Source organism: Populus nigra, chromosome 3, assembly GCF_951802175.1.
Source record: "Populus nigra chromosome 3, ddPopNigr1.1, whole genome shotgun sequence".
NCBI classification, from domain to species: Eukaryota; Viridiplantae; Streptophyta; class Magnoliopsida; order Malpighiales; family Salicaceae; genus Populus; species Populus nigra.
This window is the reverse complement of record NC_084854.1, coordinates 16,586,215-16,602,739: the sequence shown is the minus strand read 5'-3', so window position 1 is coordinate 16,602,739 and position 16,525 is coordinate 16,586,215. Positions and strand designations below refer to the sequence as shown.

General features: G+C 31.9%; 1 pseudogene; it reads left to right on the top strand.

Annotated features, from left to right (window-relative positions):
* The first annotated feature begins 12,674 nt into the window (after window positions 1–12,674).
* On the top strand, window positions 12,675–14,633 carry LOC133689427 (serine/threonine-protein kinase-like protein CCR1; annotated as a pseudogene).
* Window positions 14,634–16,525: the final 1,892 nt, after the last annotated feature.

Genomic DNA, 16,525 nt, shown 5'->3' with positions numbered 1-16,525 from the left:
TTTCAAATGCGCTTTTAAGCCCTCATTCCCCTTCAGGTCCTATCTCTTTTTTAATGCTCCTTTGAGCTCCTATCTCTTGAATATTGCACCTTCGAGGCCTACATGTCGTCCCTTCAAGAAATTTCATTCACCTGGGTAGATCACCCATCATAATTCTTTGAAAACACTTTTCTTCTTCCATTTGAGCTGGTTGCCCATTACATTGAAACCATTTTGAGAAATCCTCGCATTTCTCACCACCTCTAAAAATCTTCCATCTGGGCTGGTTGCCCATTACAATGAAACCATTTTGAGAAATCATCGTATTTTTCACCTCTTTGAAAAATCTTTGTATTTTTTATTTGGGCAGGTCGCCTATTATAACAAGACCACTTTGAAAAATCTCTGCATTTTTCACCACTTTAAAAAATTTATGTATTTTTCACCACTTTGAAAACTCTTTTCATTTTCCACCTGGGCAGGTCGCCCATTACAACAAGATCACTTTGAAAAATCTTTGTATTTTTCATCACTTTGAAAAATCTGTGTATTTTTCACCTGGACAGGTCGCCTATTACAACAAGACCACTTTGAAAAATCTTCGTATTTTTCACTACTTTGAAAAATATCTGAATTTTTCACCATTTTGAAAAAATCTCTGAAAAATCTTTGTGTTTTTCACCCGGGTAGGTCGCCCATTACAATAAGACCATCTCAAAAAAAATTTAATTTTTTCTAGGTAGGTCACCCATGACAATTTGACCATTTTTAATTCTCTGATTTTTTTTTAAAAAAATCTTTCAGTTTTTAATCTAAGTGCACTTTCTAGCCCTCAAAAGGATTCATCATTTCTCAATATGATGAGTCCATCATCTCTCATTCTTCTTTTTCTTCTTTACAATGCTTACTATCTAAAGTCTTTTACAAGACTTTCTATTGTAAGCATTGTAAAGAGGGGGGCAACTGTCATAACCCAATTCTGGGTTATTCCTCAAAAATCAATTTTTTTTTTCAAAATAAAAATCAAAAAATAAAATAAAGGTTGGCAACATAGAGAAAGCAGACCGGGAAATCAAGCTGCAATTTTTGAAGAAAATTCAAGGCCTAATTGTACCCCATTGTGCCCAAAAATAGAGAAAAAAATGCAAATTCAAGGTTAAATTAAATTATTATTGGACGAATTTGCATAAAAATTAAGTCCAATGACATAATTAAATTTTTAATAGGCCAATTTGATTTAATCATGGGCCAAATTAAATTTTAATTATGTTTAAGAACTAATTTGTGTCCAATTGAAAGATTTAATTAAGTGCGAGGACTTAATTATACTTTAAATGGGTCAAATTAATTTTATTTAGGACTTAATTGGTGAAAAATTAAGTTTGGGAGCCTAATTTAGGTTTAATTGAGAAGATTGGAATTTTAAGAGACCAAATTTAATTTTTATCAAGTTTATTGATTGAAATTAGGAGCCAAATTGCAAGAAAATTGAAGCTTTGGGGTCAATTAGGGGCTAAATTGAAGAAATCCGAGACCAAAGACCATATCGCAATAAGCATGTAACTTTGGGGCTCCAATTGAAGTTCATCAGGGGCTTAATTACAAAAGTTTAGGGTCAATTAGATGTTCAATTGAAAGCAATTTAAAGAGGGAGGATTGAAATGAACTTTGGCCAAAATCAGAACTTTGGTACTGTTTATCTTCTTCTTTAAATCTCTGAAATGACTGTTTAGGTTAACTACTTTGCAGGTGCATTTAATGCACCTAACGTCCATCAAATTTAACTAAATATGCACGAAAATGATTCTCTGAAGTTCCTCTACAGGTCTATATCAATAGTTCAGTGTGAAGGACAATTAATCGGTGTCGGGGTCGGCCTAAACATGCCAACTCATGCAGCTTTTTCTTCAGATTTGACAGTGCACCATGCCTACTTTGAGCAAATGGTTGGGATCCTTCCCAACAGAATCAAGGGCTGAAATTTTTCCCTTGTATAGACGAGATTGCCCTCTCTTTCACCGCATATAAATAAAGGTGGATTTGATGGCCTGAGGGAGGAGAAAATCGGTTCCAAAATAAGCCAAAAAATTAGCCTCTTCCCGGTTTCCGCCACTTTCTCTGTGTTTTTCTATCTTTCTTTCTCTCTCCACCGCGTCTTCAACCGTTAAAGACCCCACAGAAACCTTTCTCCTCTACCAACAGAAGGCTTCTCAACCTCTCCACGAGCCCAAATCCTCACCGGCGATAGGGGCAGTCACTGCGAGGTTCTTCTTCTCCCCCCTGCAAATTTTCTTCTTCTGCTTCTTCTTTTTCTCTCTTCCTTCGCTGTTGAACACCGTGTCTTCAGCCGTTGAACACCACACAGAAACTTTTCTCCTCCACCAATAGACGGTTCTCTAGTGGTAGAGAAGCCATTGCGTCTCTCTCCTCTCCTCCTTCTCCCCTTTGCAGATTTCTTCTTTTTCTTCCTCTTCCAGCTGCAGCCGCTCCAGCCAACTTAGGCAGCCAACTCCACCGTCGTTTGCACCGTCAGCTTCAGGTCGTCCTCCCTGCTAGCCAGCCATCACTGCCACGCCAGGTGGTCCGCCTCCCTTGCTTCGCCTTTGTCTCCCCGTTCCACTGTTTTGAACAAAATATATAGTCGCGTGAACAGTGGACTATAAAACAAAATAAAAAAATAAAAAATCCTTTAAAAATTGTGATTTTCAAAAATATTTTTTTACCAATTTTGCATAATATCGGGTTATATATTTACACTCTAAAATACAAATCCGATATTAAAATACCTAGTTTTCTCCAAAATATTTCAAAAAAAAATTCAAAACATTTTCAAAAAGAAAAAATATTTTATTGCATACGGCCAAATCCTAAAATTTTTCAAGCATGTTTTTCACAAAAAAACAAAAAAAAACAAAATTTGCATTTTTTTCAAAAAAAATCCAAAAATGGATATCATAACCAATTTATGATTATCCATTAGGATTTAGCCAACATATCAAAAATCTTTTTCTAATCTTTTTTAGGATCCAGATGTAGACTTTAATATTTGTGGGGTGTAAAATTACACGATAAAGTACACCCTGAGGTATTAAAGATAAAAGGTGTAGAAATGCGATGCTAAAATTCAGACTTTAGAACGGCTAAGATTTAACCCAATAAGGTAGAGACTTTTTCATGAAGAAAGATTTGTCTTGAACCATAGAAAAGACCAACGAATAGAAACCTGACTTAGAAAAACAATCAAACAACAATGCAGCTTACCTTAGGTAGGGTGCACTGGGGGTGATGCGTCTTCTCCTTGCACAACTAGTCCCTTACTCAGACTCTCGCAGACCATAGGTTCCTAGTGACCATAATACTAGGTGGCGACTCCTAAACATTAATCATAATTTTATGATTAAATCCAAAAAAACCTTTCTAGCACACCACACACCTCACCCAAGAGGCACGAAAAAGAGCCTCCATCGTCGCCCCCCCCCCCCCCCCCCCCCCGCGGACATATGGCCCCCGGGACATATGGTAGGCTCATTAATTCATCTAGATAAAATATAATGATGTGTTTGAAGTGAGGCCATAAGTTGTTGTGCAGGAATTGCATTAATTTTTTAATTGCTTCGTGATTCTTTTTCCTATTTTATTTAAAAGTTTTTATTATTATTTTTTCAGCTTTGTTTAGGGTTGTTTAGATTGTATTTACTCTTCTTCTTCTTTTTTTTTTCTATAGACTTTGATTTTAGAATAATATATTGTGCGGTTATCAGAGGATTCTCTTATTTTGGTTCTTTATTTAACTACTCTAACTTATTGAATAATTAACCAAGTTTTGTGACATTTTCTATATTTCTTATTCACATCTCTTTTTTTAGGTTTTGAATGGGGATTCTATTACTATAGTCTTGATTTTTTTGTATAGGTTATCGTTGTGTTAAACTCAACCGCAAGCTTGCATTTAGATTTTTTCAAAAAGGTCGATTTAATTATGGGTTTTTGGATCTTTATATCCACAAGATTCATATTAATATAACTATATAAATATTTCTAAAGATCAATAAGAATCCTTGGATCAAAAGTCTAGGGCTAAAAATGCTATTTTGAAAAAACATTACTAATCAATAAATTTCTTCATTTTAGAATGATAAATTCAAAAATAATAATAAGTCAAGTTCAAAAGATTCATATCATCATGATATTCGTTTTGAAAGGATTGTTATAAATAAATATTTTCAAGTGGCCGCTATTATTGAAAAGTTATAACTATATTAGAAATATTCAAGAACTACTTTAAATATAAATGAAATGAGATTAGAGTTGAAAATCTCATTCTTAGACTAAAGACTTTAAGAATTACTTTAAACATAAATGAAATGAGATTAAAGTTGAAAATCTCGACTAAGGGTAGAATAAGATAATAAGTTGCTCAAAAGGAGATCAAGATCATCCTCAATATCCAAGGGAAAAAGTGGCAATATATATATATTGGCTATTAAAAGCAAAATAAACATACATAATCTATTTTTGTAACAATAATTTGTTGGACAAACGTACATTAATCCCTTTGTGAAATCATGTTTGCTTTAGAGTTTAGAGTCCAAAATCATTTAACTGAAGTTCTACGTGATAAGAAAACCTTCCAGGTTTGATTTGGAAATTGCAGATGAACATTATTCGTGATTGGAGAAATTGGGACTGGAAATTGGGCAAACAAAGAACACGAAAGAAAATTAAACGCGATGTGATTTGTCTCAATAAAAATACGGACAACTAGTTAGGTTCACCAACAAAATTAAGTTATATGATATGATCGGCTGACTCAATTCAACACTATACTACAGAAATTGAGAGAGAGACACTGAATCTTATATTAATCATCATCTTCCCCACCCTCAGCCTCAGCCTCAGCCTCCTCCTCGGTAATAGTCTCCAGAGCAGGAGAACTGGAAGTCTTGCGCAGAGAAATGAACAGTGCTGGCGTGACCTCAATCCAAGAACTCAAATCTTTGATCTCCTTTTCCATTGTAGAAGACAAGTCCTTCCTGCAAGGCTTAAAGTAGTAGATGGTCGCTTGCAAACAAGAAACCTTTTAAAATGGAATTAGGTAGGAATTCAAGCTAAGATCTTAATGGAGATGCTACTTCTTGTTTGCCTCAGCAAGAAGGGTTTGCTTTGTTACTTTGAGATTGCTGAGGGCTTTAGCTGAGGGAAGAACTTGGGCGGTGGATAAGATTGGTTTGAGAAATGAGAGCTGAGTGGTGGAGTTAGAGGTGGAGGAGCTGCCACTTTATACTATCATTGAAATGAGAAGAATTCTAGGTTAGGTAACGCGTAAACATTGTTTATTCAACAAGTTCTATTACGCACTCACTCGCCACTTACTTACCTCCATGTGAGAAACATGTAAGAGAAAATATAAAATATATAGCACATGCGACAAAAATTGTCTGCGTCCATCGAGAAATGTTTTGTTTTCGTATTTCAAAAGCATTTTACACCTAAAATATTAGATTTTAGATTATTTCGGTAACCTAGATTAATTAAATTAAATAAACTAAAATATTACTTTAACCACACCAAATCCTAATTACAATTTTAGATTTGGTTACCTAAAATCGAACCAATTGTCATTTACATAAATATATAATTTTTTATTTTTTTATTTTTTATTTCCTTTGTAAACCTCTCACTGCTCCTCAATGATATTTTTTTTTTAACTATAAACTATGTTAGGTCAATACTAAAGTCTGAGGAGTGTGGTTATAATTATTTTTTAAAGTGTTTTTCATTTAAAAATATATTAAAATAATATTTTTTTTATTTTTTTAAAATTATTTTTGATATCAGTGTATCAAAATGATTAAAAAAATAAAAAAAAATATTAATTTTAAAAAAATATATAAAAAATTATTTTTTAAAAATATAAAAGCAAACATGATATTTGTGCAATGATTGATATTCATTCGAGAGTAGAGTAATATTTTTTTATTATTATTAACGTGAGTGTTTGGGTTAACTTATATGCATCTCAATTAATCTTACAGGCCCTGAAGTTAATAATCATATAAGCTTTCAGTTATCCTGAAATTTATAAGACTCAAATTGGTAGCTATAAAAAATAAATTTAAAATCTAACTAGTTAAATTATACTAATATATTACGATAGGATATGTGAGAAAGAGAGAGAGAAAGAGAGAGAGAGAGGAGCAACGCGTAAACATTGTTTATTTAAGAAGTTCCGACCACTCACAGATACTAAACTACATGTGAGAAATTTGAATAAAAAAAAAAAATCGCTACTATGATGATTTGTTTAATGGAAAATAACCACGTAGAAACAAAAAAAAAAAAAAACGTTTCTCATAGCATTGGTTGTGGGGCCCGGTGTGGCTGGGAATGATTTGCTTAATGGAAAAAAGATCTCCTTAATCCAAGGCCACGAAAGAGTGGCATCACTGTAGGCCTATTGATAAAAAAAAATAAAACAAAAATGTTTTGGGCTCCACATCCTCGATAAAATAAGTATTTTAGTTCAATAAAAAAACAAAGTAATTGAGTTAATTATAACTTAATCTTAGGAAGAAAAATATAATTTAATATTTTATCTTTAAAATCTATTTAATCAATTCTTATATTTTCCTATCGTCTCTTTTCAGTGGGTGAAATGTTGAGTTACACCAAGTTTTTTTTTTAATTTTTTTCCTAATTTAATTATAAAAAATGGTCAAAAATATTAAATATTTTTTAAATTAGAGACACTAAATTATTTGTTTCATAAAAAACAAGGGCTGGGCTATAATAAACTTGATATTATTGGATGAGTAGGCTCATCATTAGTTTACTACCATAAGAATTATGTGAAATCAGTTATAATATATCAATTATTTTGTCGTGCTTTAAAATAATAATATCTAGTAAAAATTATATTTTTGAAGTGTAACATGATCAAAGAGAGTTATTTCATCAAATATTTTTTAACATATATCAATTCAATAATTTTTTTTTTAATTTACTATGCTAATTGCCCAATTTATCTGTAATTTCTGCCATTAGTGTACTTTTTTTTCAATTATTATTAGAAAAATGAGACAAACATTGTTGCAATCTATAATATTTTGAGAGTGGAGGAAAAGTGTTTTTCCAATACTTTAGTTTTTTACTAGATAAGTGGCATGTACTGCTATGGACTGGAGAAAATTTTTTCTAATGTAAAAAAAAATTAGTTGATGTCAGTGTTTTTAAAAAAGTAAGAAAAAGATGAGATTCAAATTATTGATTTAATCGGATTCAATAAGCTTAATTAATTTAATAATATGATTTTAAAAAAGACATCATAAATAACATTAACAAAAAAAAGGCAATAATTAATTATGCTCGGCAAAAAAATAAAGAAAAGTCCATCTAAGTCATCATGTCGCTTTGTCGTGGACACTGCTCAACCACTAGAAATAGCTTAACGAGACGGTTCAAACACAAGTGTGAAAAGCTTCATGTCAATATTAAAAAAGGTTGCACGCGTTGTTAGAAAGAAAACAAATAAAGATATCATGAGTGGAGTATCTCATCTTTATTATTTAATAAATTAAATTAAATTAATTTTTGAAAAATAAAAAAAAAACTAAGGTTAGCCAAGAACAATAAATAAAAAAAATCTAAGATAACTTAGGTCATTATCATTATTAGTGAAAAACTTTGTAGAAAGCAAATAAAAAAATAGCGGCGTTCAATCTTTAATTAAATAATTGTTAAGGGATGAAACTAAAAAACCATGAGTTTAAAAATAGAGAGAAAACAACCTTGGGTGAATTTTCAAAACTTGTGTTAATCTTCTAAACTCGTAACTCGTAAAATCTTAGGTTTGGATTCAATCAAAAAGCTCAATTTTCAACAAATTAAATATTAGAGCATGAAACCTCGAAAAAAAGGATCAATCTCGAAAAATTATCAAGGAAAGAAAATAACAATTAAAATAATAAGGATCAAATTGGTAGAAAAAAAACTTAAAGGGATGAAATAGTAAAAAAATAAACTTTTTAAAAAATCATCTCAAATAAAATAAATATCTATTAAAAGAATAAGGATTAAATCTGAATGATAAAAAAAATTGAAGAAGGATGATATTGAAAACAAATTCAATTTCATAAATCATCTCTAATAAATCAAATAGTAATAAAAAGAACATAAAATAAATATAAAGAAATAACAAAGTGAATGGTTGTTTTTATTGCAAGGTCAATGCAGAAATCGAGAAAGAAAGAGGGAAAGAAGAAAAAAAATAAAGGATCGGAAGTGCTAGATCAGACATCTGTTTATAACACGCATCACACCTAGACGGAATGGAAGCCAAGATGAATCTAAAGCCACCATATGACCACCACATAGAGTCCTACGTTTTGCTCAAAGGGTGATAGGACATTTCATACTTTGGCGTTTACGCGTCACACATATGCTAGGTATTTTTTTTAATAATATCCATGCTAAGTCAATTATCAAACAACTCCTTTAATAACCACATTATTACCACACACACGGGAAAAAAAAAAAACTCAATGTGAAAAGACGCAAAGGCTTTTAAACCTAAGCTATAAAAATTTTGACTTTAAGGGAATGCATAATTTAGTTGTTTTAAAAAAAATAAAAACATGATAAAGCTCCTAGATTCAGATTTATGAAAGTTTTTTTAAAAAAACTATCTAGTAATTTTACTTTGTTGAATACATGTATAACAATTTTATTGCTCCTATCCAATCATAAAGATTTTTTTGATCAATTGGAAAAGGCTTGATAATATTGAAGTGAAGGACAAAACCATCACTTTACTGTTATAATGTATAGTAAATTTACTATTAGTTCATAATGTTTGGGCTAAGCACTTAATGGTTTTTTTTTAATAAATATTCTTGTATTGATTAAGTTTGTTTGTTTTTTACTTTTCTGAGATAGTTTAGATTTCAAACTCTTGAACCATTTTGGGTTAGATTTTAACTCAAAGCAACATTCTTAATAAAATTCAAGAAAAAAAATGAAATCTTGGCGTGAGATACAAATATGAAGATTATTCCATGGAGTATTGAGGATAAAAAAGAAAATCACCAAAAAGAGAAAAGAAATAATTGTAAATGGATAGATGAACAAAATATTAAAGGTGTGATTAAATTATTGTAACCACACCTACAAAATACTTTTCACTGGGATATTGTTGTGTTTTTTTTTAAATTTTATTCTTTAACAGTTTAATCTTTTTTTTTTAATTTTATCATTTAATATTAAGTTATTTTGGACATTGTGTTTCATAATATTTTTTATTTTTTTTTATGTTGGGTTATATAACAATCTCATGGATTTAGTTTTTTTTTCCCTTAATTTTATTTTTCAACATTAGATTTGTTGGAAGTGGGGCTTTGTAATTTTTTTAAATTTTTTTCTATTAATTTATTTTGATCGCATGACTTAAGTCATTAATTTAACAAGTAGACTTGAATTGACTCGGGTCATTTTGTCTTACTTTTTTTTTATTTTATTTTTCAACACTAGATTGGTAAAAAATTAGGCTTTATTTTGTTTTTTTGCTTTTTATAATATCATCCCAATCTCATGATACAGATCGTAGGTTTGATAAGTTAACCTAGGTTGATTAGGTTCTTTTTTTATCCTTTTCTAATTATTATTTTTTCAATTTCACTCTTCAATAGCTTAATTTTTTTTTATTTAGTTATTTTTTTAATTTAATCCTTCAATATTATGTTGTTTGGGAATTGAATTTCGTAATTTTTTTCAATGTGCTTTTGGAAAAGTTTTATTAGTTTTCAATTTAATCCTTCAATCCAAATTAGTGATATTATATTTTTTGATTTGGTCCTCATTATTTTGATTTCTAATTTTTTCTTCTTGTTCATTTTGTAAAAGTTATTATTATTTTCAATTTCACCCTTCAATCAAAATTTTATTTTTATTATTTATGCCAATTTTGATCCTCATTCTTTTTATTTTATTGGTCCTTTTACTAAATTGATTTTTCTTTTTAATTTCACCATTCAATCAAATATAAAATTTAATCCTTTTGTATAATTTAATTTTTTTTTAATTTCATCCTTCAATATTTGATTATTTAAAAATTAAACTTTATAATCTTTTCAGATAGGGTGTTTTAGGTCTAATGATCTTGGTTACAAGTTTGAAAAGTTAAAATGATGTTGTTTTTTAAAGGAAGGACTTATAATGCTATTTAATATTTTTTTTATCAGGTTATTCTAATCTTATTATCTAAGCCGTGGGTTAGTAGGATAGCCGGGTTGGCTCGACATTGATTACCGGGGTTATATATTTAACATGTTAACTCGAGTTGACAAAGATCAATTTTTTTTATGTTTTTTTACTCTATTTTATTCTTATGTATATAATGGGCTATGAATTAAAATATATAGCTTGTTTTTTTTTTAAAAAAAATATTTTTTTCTTTCTTAAATTGGATCTATTTATAATTATTTTTTTATTTAATTAAAATAAAAATAATTATAACTATCTCATATATATTTTTTCAAAACTTTTTTTGAGCGTCATTTTGTTTTTGGATAGTCTGGCCTTGAAGGAAAGCTCGGGCACTGGGGTTGGTGTTCTTCTAATTGGCTACATAGACGACCTATCGTCTACAATATAAATTAAATAACACATTGCAGAATGTAGTTTTAGATCCTCGCCACTCTTTTGTAACTTATTTCTGCTCTCCTCTTCTCCCTGGTTCCCTTTTTTGTTTTAATTAACTAGATCCAGATGCGCGGCAAAAATGCGTTAATGTCAATCCACCAACAAGACACCAAATAAAATATAAACGTATAGCTATTAAATAAGAAAAATATATAATTAAATAATCTAAATTAAATAGAAAAGACTGATCTGCAAGATTTACACCATGTTGGCTGCATATCTAGGCGTTGGTGCATTTATGAACTCATTGAGCAGCTAGATTAATTAACATGGCCTTTCAGCTAAAGTCAGAGTAGTGCTGCAATGGAACTTCAACATGGCAATGCAGAGGTAGTGATCAGTTGAATCCCCAAAGAACCAAAAAAGAAATAAGGATCCAAATGGGGAGGATTACTGGAAGGCTTGTGAATCTTCATCATGTTCCTCGTGGCCCTCTTCGGCTATCGGCTCCAAACTGGGAGCATTTGAAGGCTTCCGGGGATAAATGATTGGAGCTGGAGCAACCTCAATCCAAGAACGTGAACCGCTAACCTCCTTAGCCATTGAATTTTGAAGCACAGTAGCAGTAGTCGTTTGTATTCAGGCAAAATTGCTGGCAAAATTTGTCCCTCTTTACCAATCAACGGAGGAAGAGAGACAAATCTTAGAGCTAAAAAAGAAAATCTTTTTACCAAGAGGGTTTTTGCTTTTCCTCAATTGAGTTGCTGAGGTCCTTTTATAAAGTGGCAAACAATCAAACAGTTGGTGGTGGTGTGCGAGTCCATGTGGACAATGTCCAAAATAAATGCCTAAAAACCTGGGAAGTTCGCGAAATATAAGCGCATCTCACAAACAAACATTCCAGAATTTGTGGAGTGAGGGAATGCGCCACGTAACCCCACTTCAAAGAAAACAAACCTGCCACCAATTTGATGGAGTCAGTGCTGTTAGAAAATTTGTTTTGAAAATACGGTTATTAAAGGAATTATACTAACAATAAAAAAGTTTAGAGTCAGCTTATATAAACATTACGTTAATTTAACATTCTAATCATTTGGCAATACCTTTGCTTGGTAGGCGAGTTGGTGAGGCCTAAGATCATGGGTTCGAATGCTGCCAGATGATTTTGTCCTTTATTTTTTATTTTTTTATAATTCATTCCTTTTTTTTGTTGCTGGTAAATTTTATGTTTAGAATATTGTGTTACCGTACAATTTAGTAACAAAAGAAGTTTATAATTCCATAAAATATTCTCTAGAACTTCATTCTCTTGGACCTTTTTTATTTGTTTTATTTTATTTAATTTTATTATTTAATATTAATTTTTATTGAGTTTATTTTATTTTATTTTTCAATATTTGATTAATTTTAAATTAATTTTTATTTTTTTGTGTAAGAGAATATTGTTCAAAAACATCGTGTAAGAAAACATTCTCCATGTCTCTCACTTATTGTTAAAAAATAATTTTATTTAATTTTCAAACTTTTTTTTTCCGTGAATACATCTTTTTAGAACCAAATTAAAGAATAATTTATTCGAATTTGTTGACCAAACACAAAAATAAAAGAAGGAATATTTGTGTGGAGAAGGCGCTGAAAATAGATGGTGGTTTCAAAGTTATCATGAAAAGTTCAATTTAGTCCTTAAACTTTTCAAATTATACCCATTCAGTTCATTTATTTTTTTACAATTCAAATTTGATACTAAAATTCATTTTTATTGTTTTTTAGTCTCTGACCTAAGAAAAAAAAAAGAGAAAACACTAGCTTTTGATTATAAATAGAAAAAATAGAGGTTGATATTGATTTCAAACACCAAATTAATTGGTATTGGTGTCGATTTGATAAGGTGTGTTTCACTTTGTAATAAAACACTAGTAATGCCTCATCCTTACCATGGAGTATTTTTTTAAAATCTATTTTTATTTAGTTAAATGTCAATTAAAATAGATATTTATAAGAAAGGTAATGATTGGTTAAAATAAATACAATGTCCACCCTAATTGTTTTTCTAAAATAAAATGGATGACAAGTCAATATGTCTAGACAGACAACACGTTATTTTCTTGTTCAAATTTCAACCACCTTTGATCATCATAAAGCTAAGGTCAATATGTCTAGACAGACAACAAGTCAATAGGTTGGGCGTTTCGTATTTATCGGAGAATTACATGGTTTTATGTTCCGCGAAGGGTTCTGTTTGTGGATCTTGCAAGGGTCTAATGATGTCAAATGTTGGGGCAATACTACTGATTCATCTTCAGCCTTGGGACCCGTTTTGAATTGTTAACTGCTGGAACTACCATTTCTGTGGGATTAGGAAGGATAATAACACAGTCGAGTGTTGGGGAAGTTTCAATTCATCTTCAATTCCAAAGGGTGGTTCTGGGTTTATGGCGATTGCTTCGTCTGATTTCACGACAAGCGGGCAGATGATTTGGTTATTAATTGCTGGTTTGCTAATGGGAGATTACCACCAGATTATAGTCCTCCTTTGGAGTTGTGCAGTCCAGGGCTATGCAGTCATCGTTCTTGGAGTGAAGGGGAGTTTGTTTTCAATGCAAGTATTTTAAATGAACCGGATTTGACAAGCATGTGTATTAGAAATGATTTAAATATTTGTTCTGCATGTGGGTCAAATTGTTTCAAGGTTTTTTCTTGTCTAGTCCATGTACTAAGAATGCTGATAGAGTATGCACAGCTTGTTCTCTTTGCCAGAACAGTTCTTGTTGGGATGTTTGTGGGTTGCAATCATCTTCTGGGAAGCAACAGCACAACTCGCGCAGATTAGCAATCATAACTGAGTCTTCTGCTTTGGCTTTGCTGTTGATATCAGTTAGCGGGTGTATTCTTCCATGTTTGTTTGCCACTTGAAATAAAGAAAGATCAACAAAACAGTTTAGTTCTTGTATAGGCAAACCAGAGTTGGAAACTGACACTACTTCTGAGTCATACCATCCTCAATCCATCCTTGTCCTGGGATGGCGCAAGTTTTCTGACTATCAGAGCTAAAAGAGGCCACCAATGGATTCAAAGAGTTCAATGAGCTTAGGCCGCATATGGTATTGTGGTTCAACCATCTTTTTGAAATTTTTTAGCTTCAAATTTTTTTTTTATTTTGATGTATTTGAATTGATGTGTTAATATTAAAAATAAATTTAAAAAAAAAATTATTTTAATATATTTATAAAAATTATTTTAAAAAATAACCTTTATCACACTTTTAAACAAACCTAAAGCTATGGCTTTGTTTATAAAGCAGTTGGGAGACAGGTTGCAATCAAGAGGGAAAATGCTGCCCACTATAATTCATTCTAACAGCAGAGATTTTGACATGAATTGGAGATCCTCTGTAACGTTTGACATTGCAATATTGTGAATTTGTTAGATTACGTCTCAGAAATGGGATGAAGGCTGCTTGTCTATGCATATGCCCTATGTCACCTTTCATGATCATCTCCATAGTGGGCTTTCTTCTCTGAATTGGAGCCTTAGGTTGAAGATTTTAATGCGGGCTGCAAAGGGACTTGAGTACCTTCACGAGGAAGCTGAACAGCCAATTGTCTATCACAATGTCAAGACTTCAAACTTTCTTTTGGATTCTGCCTGGGGAGCACGAATAGCAGATTTTGGGCTTCTTTCAGCAAATGAAAAGGATCTTGGTGGAGACATGAAAAGATGTATACAATTTTGGAACTGTACTGCTAGAGATTCTTAGTGGAAGAAAAGGATATGATAGAGATTACACTTCACCAAATAATGTTGGTATGTGGCGACATGGTTAGAGCAAATTGTAATGGATTGATCTTGTAGTCTTCAGACAGTATCCTGACATGTTGATTGAGATTGATATGTTGAAACAGGTAACACTAATATACCTTCAGTACTGAGTAACTGCTATGCGGCAACTGTATGTTTGTCTTGAGCATTTTTGTACATCATGTTGCTTCAATACTCCTCTTCCCATTTTATTTTTGTTAGCTTTTTGTTCATTTATAAATAAGCAGGGGATTCAATTTTTACTCGATTCTACATGTTTTCATCTGCATTGAAGTTAAAACAATAAATCTCCCTTTCTGACCACAGGACAGCACTGCCTTCTTGCAGACTAGGAAAAATTCTGATATATCAGTTGAAACTTAAATTCCAAGCCTAATATTATATGAACAAATTTCTGTATGCATTCGCTCATCTAAAATGGAGTCAACCTCCCATTGCATATTGATGAACAAATCTGTATGCATTCACTCATCTAAAATGGAGCCAACCTTTCATTGTGTATTGGTACTTATCTGGTATAGAATTCATCTGCTTCTCTGTGTTTCTGCAAACAGAATTGTGACATTATAAAAAACCCAAAAAAAATGGAATCCTTTCTCCGCCACTGAAAAGGGAGGTCCATAACATAGTTTTTTCCCAAATTCAGTCTTCGTCAATGTTCCAATCAACTGCGCTACGTCTGACAATCCATTGGTGGTCTTCGTGCTCAAATGCCTGGGAATATAAATTTAGATATATGGTCCTTCCAATTTCAGTTAATACTTTATAAGAAATATTTAAATTGCTAGCAATGGGAATTCGTTGTTTTTAGGCCATGATCAATTATCCTAGCTCACACGCACGTGCAACTGAACCGCATATGAGCAAACTGGGTAAGCTCTGAAACACTTAACATCCTGATGCAAAAGTCCACTGCAGATTGTGGTAGTCTTGACAGGAAGAGAAATAAAATATGGTCAAGGCAGCTCCACAGCTTTCAGAAAACAGCTTCTCATTCTCTCTCTCTAATTTTATCATACGATGTCTCAATGTTTTCTCTAAAGCATTATTAACGGATGCATTGATAATTAGGTGATTAACACATCTATCCAAAATGAGGTTGATTAGCAAATGAACTATTGTATGAGCAACTTGTCAGATGTTGGATCCTATATATTAATTTTTCAGACGTACTTTGTCATTGGCATGACTGGATCTTAGTGCTCAGGGGATATTTTCTGTGGGGTAAAATTTATTGGAGGGGATCGATTAAAACCCCTTTATTGACAATGTTGCTTGATTGGTACGGCGAAAACAATCAACTTAGAGCAAAATCAAGGTCTGATCGACCTTGATTTGTTTCCTCGACAGGGTGGAACCATCTCTCTTTCTTTTTTCTTTTTTCTTTTTTCTTTTTTTTGCAGAAAAGTTTCTATAATTATCTTGATGATATTGAGCTAAAAGTTGTTAATTTCATATATTCAGAACGGGAGTTTGACTCGATCTGTTTAGCGTATGATCAAGGATTTGGGAAACCTGCAAGAGTTAAGGAGGAAAAGAAGAATCCAAACCCTTACGATTATAATGGAACAGCTTAATATGTGAGAACTTATAGATAGTAGCAAAAGCTAGAATTTTAGAAAAGAGATGAGGATGCTGGTGTGGATCCCCTGCTGCAGAAGGTAGAGAGAGTAGAATCTGAGCCAAGAAAATCACAAGACCTGTTCAAACACAAAGGTGGTTCCAACTGTTGTGAGCACTGACCTCTGGTTTCAGACAGAAGGGAAGGACCCCCGCTCTAGGGTCCTTTCATTCCTTTAAAGCATTTTCCGGAAACATAGCAGCCTTTCTATCAATTTGACATTGAATTATTCGAAGACCATTCTGCTTTAATCAGAGGATTAGTCCCTAAGAAGCCAACTTGATTGTCTGATATCAGAAAGGAGGGGCCTATTATTTATCCATGCTTTCCTCTTGCAATGCCCTTGCAGCTTGTGGTATGGTGCTTCCAAACTGTAGGTCCTCTCCTGTCTCGGTATTTCCATGCGGTGATCAATTTTTATGGCATGCAAAATCACTTTTATGATTTGAACTTTTTAAGTTGCAGCATGTA